Raw genomic sequence first — 3,767 nt, forward strand, 5'->3', positions numbered from 1 at the left:
AGAGCGATAGGGGGGAGTGGGTGAGTGGGGGGGTTATGGGTTAGGGTTCGGTCTCCAGGGGGGTTATGGAGGAGTGGAGGGGCCGGCTAGGCCAGCTGGGTTGTGGCCCAATGGGCCAAGGGGGTTTGTTTCTTCTCTTCTCTTTTGTTTTTACATTTTAGTTATTATTATTTTCTATTTTTCTTGTTTCCTCTTAGTTTCTGTTTTATAAAAATTGCCACTAGTACCTAAACTTGCATTTATAATTATACTACTGCCATAGTAACTATTAACCCAAAACAAAGTAGTTTAATATTTATTATAATCCTATATGTATTTATTTAAAGGTTTTAACTACTGTCTTAAATACCTAAGTGCATTTAAACCTTTTATAACAATGTGGTTTCTCCACCATTACTACTCATGCATTATTTGGCTCACTCCAAACATTTTATTTTTAATATTTGAAAACTTTTATTGTTTGCTTGATTTTGAATTTGAATTTGAATCGGTTTTAAACTAACGCAAGTTTATCGACAGTAACCGAGGTGACATGGCATCGTTAGCAGAGGTTCGCTGTAGCTTAATTACCCAGGTGTCACAATTCTCCTCCACTACAAGAAATCTCGTCCCGAGATTTAAGAGGTAGTGTAAGGGGGAAGGGATTTGGTTACGAAATTCTAACGGGTCTTCTCGGTGTTGGTTGCTCTTCTCGAAGAGGTCGATCCATTACATTGACGTCCTCATTCCTCTGCTTCAGGCCATCATGAAAAAGCCGTCATCCTTTCTTCGAAAACTCCATCGTACTTACGAAAGAATAAAGGGGGTATTCCGGGAGAACGGACCTCTGCAAGGTTGACTATCTGGTAGCTAACATCGGGGAAGGTGGCGGAAAGTAACTCTCGATTTGAAACTTAATAAATTATCGAGAGCAAAGTAGGATACCTTGAGAAGTTTGAAGCGGGTAGGCAATCGTTCGATGCCTGAAACAAAGTGTAAAAGGGGTCCAGAGCAATGGGAATAAGTTTTGTGTCTGATACCAGAATTGATGATATCTCGGAAGGTGGCTCGTGAATTACATATGAGGCCACGCGCGAGGAATAACTTTGGAAACAAGGGGTGTATAGGAGAGCCCGGTTTCGATCCTATGGAACTGTGGGTTATGGGCCCACCATGTGGGTTAAAAGCAGGAAGGCGCTAACATTTGCACGGTCAAGATAGCAAACTATGTCAGAGGATAGCCTGTCAGTTTTGTTGGCAACAACGTTGGTACCTAGGGCAAGGGACGAAGAGAACCATTATCCTACTCGTTGAAACGAGGCGGACCAATAGGCAAAGTTCTCGTCCATCTGTGGTTACCAGTGTTGGGGATCGTAGCAGAAATTTAAAATTTTCTACATATCACCAAGATCAATCTATGGAGTCATCTAGCAACGAGAGAGAGAGAGGGGAGTGCATCTACATACCCTTGTAGATCGCGCGCGGAAGCGTTCAAGAGAACGGGGTTGATGGAGTCGTACTCGTCGTGATCCAAATCACCGATGATCCTAGCGCTGAACGGACGGCACCTCCGCGTTCAACACACGTACGGAGCAGGGACGTATCCTCCTTGTTTATCCAGCAAGGGGGGAGGTGAAGTTGATGGAGATCCAGCAGCACGACGGCGTGGTGGTGGAAGTAGCGGGATCCCGGCAGGGCTTCGCCAAGCGCAAGCGGGGAGGAAGAGGTGTCACGGGAGGGAGGGAGGCGCCAGGGCTTGGGGTGCTGCTCCCATGCGCCTCCCCACTATATATAGGGGTGGAGGGGGCTGGTTTCTTTCCCTCCAAGTCCATTGGGGCGTTGGCAAAGGTGGGGGAAAGAAATCCCATCATTTCCCTTCCCCACCGATTGTTATCCCCCTTTTTTAGGGATCTTGATCTTATCCCTTCGGGATATGATCTTATTCCTTCTAAGGTGGGATCTTGGTGCGCCTTGACCAGGGATGTGGGGGCTTGCCCCCACTACCCACGTTCATGTGGGTCCCCCCATGCAGGTGGGCCCCACTTTGGAACCTTCTAGAACCTTCCCGATACAATACCGAAAAATCCCGAACATTTTCCGGTGGCCAAAATAGGACTTCCCATATATAAATCTTTACCTCCGGACCATTCCGGAACTCCTCGTGACGTCCGGATCTCATCCGGGACTGCGAACAACTTTCGGTTAACCGCATACTAATATCTCTACAACTCTAGCGTCACCGAACCTTAAGTGTGTAGACCCTACGGGTTCGGGAGACATGCAGACATGACCGAGACGACTCTCCGGTCAATAACCAACAGCGGGATCTGGATACCCATGTTGGCTCCCACATGTTCCACGATGATCTCATCGGATGAACCACGATGTCGAGGATTCAATCAATCCCGTATACAATTCCCTTTGTCAATCGGTACGTTACTTGCCCGAGATTCGATCGTCGGTATCCCAATACCTTGTTCAATCTCGTTACCGGCAAGTCACTTTACTCGTACCATAATGCATGATCCCGTGACTAACTCCTTAGTCACATTGAGCTCATTATGATGATGCATTACCGAGTGGGCCCAGAGATACCTCTCCGTCATACGGAGTGACAAATCCCAGTCTCGATCCGTGCCAACCCAACAGACACTTTCGGAGATACCCGTAGTGCACCTTTATAGTCACCCAGTTACGTTGTGACGTTTGGCACACCCAAAGCACTCCTACGGTATCCGGGAGTTGCATGATCTCATGGTCTAAGGAAAAGATACTTGACATTGGAAAAGCTCTAGCAAACGAAACTACATGATCTTTTATGCTATGCTTAGGATTGGGTCTTGTCCATCACATCATTCTCCTAATGATGTGATCCCGTTATCAATGACATCCAATGTCCATAGTCAGGAAACCATGACTATCTGTTGATCAACGAGCTAGTCAACTAGAGGCTTACTAGGGACACGTTGTGGTCTATGCATTCACACATGTATTACGATTTCCGGACAATACAATTATAGCATGAACAATAGACGATTATCATGAACAAAGAAATATAATAATAACCATTTATTATTGCCTCTAGGGCATATTTCCAACAGTCTCCCACTTGCACTAGAGTCAATAATCTAGTTACATTGTGATGAATCGAACACCCATTGCATCCTGGTGTTGATCATGTTTTGCTCTAGGGAGAGGTTTAGTCAACGGATCTGCTACATTTAGGTCCGTATGTACTTTACAAATATCTATGTCTCCATTTTGAACACTTTCACGAATGGAGTTGAAGCGACGCTTGATATGCCTGGTCTTCCTGTGAAACCTGGGCTCCTTCGCAAGGGCAATAGCTCCAGTGTTGTCACAGAAGAGAGTCATTGGGCCCGACGCATTGGGAATCACCCCTAGGTCGGTAATGAACTCCTTCATCCAGACTGCTTCCTGTGCTGCCTCCGAGGCTGCCATGTACTCCGCTTCACATGTAGATCCCGCCACGACGCTTTGCTTGCAACTGCACCAGCTTACTGCTCCTCCATTCAAAATATACACGTATCCGGTTTGTGACTTCGAGTCATCCAGATTTGTGTCGAAGCTAGCGTCGACGTAACCCTTTACGACGAGCTCTTCGTCACCTCCATAAACGAGAAACATATCCTTAGTCCTCTTCAGGTACTTCAGGATATTCTTGACCGCTGTCCAGTGTTCCATGCCGGGATTACTTTGGTACCTTCCTACCAAACTTACGGCAAGGTTTACATCAGGTCTGGTACACAGCATGGCATACATAATAG

The sequence above is a fragment of the Triticum aestivum genome, chromosome 4D (assembly GCF_018294505.1).
Source record: "Triticum aestivum cultivar Chinese Spring chromosome 4D, IWGSC CS RefSeq v2.1, whole genome shotgun sequence".
Classification (NCBI taxonomy): Eukaryota; Viridiplantae; Streptophyta; class Magnoliopsida; order Poales; family Poaceae; genus Triticum; species Triticum aestivum.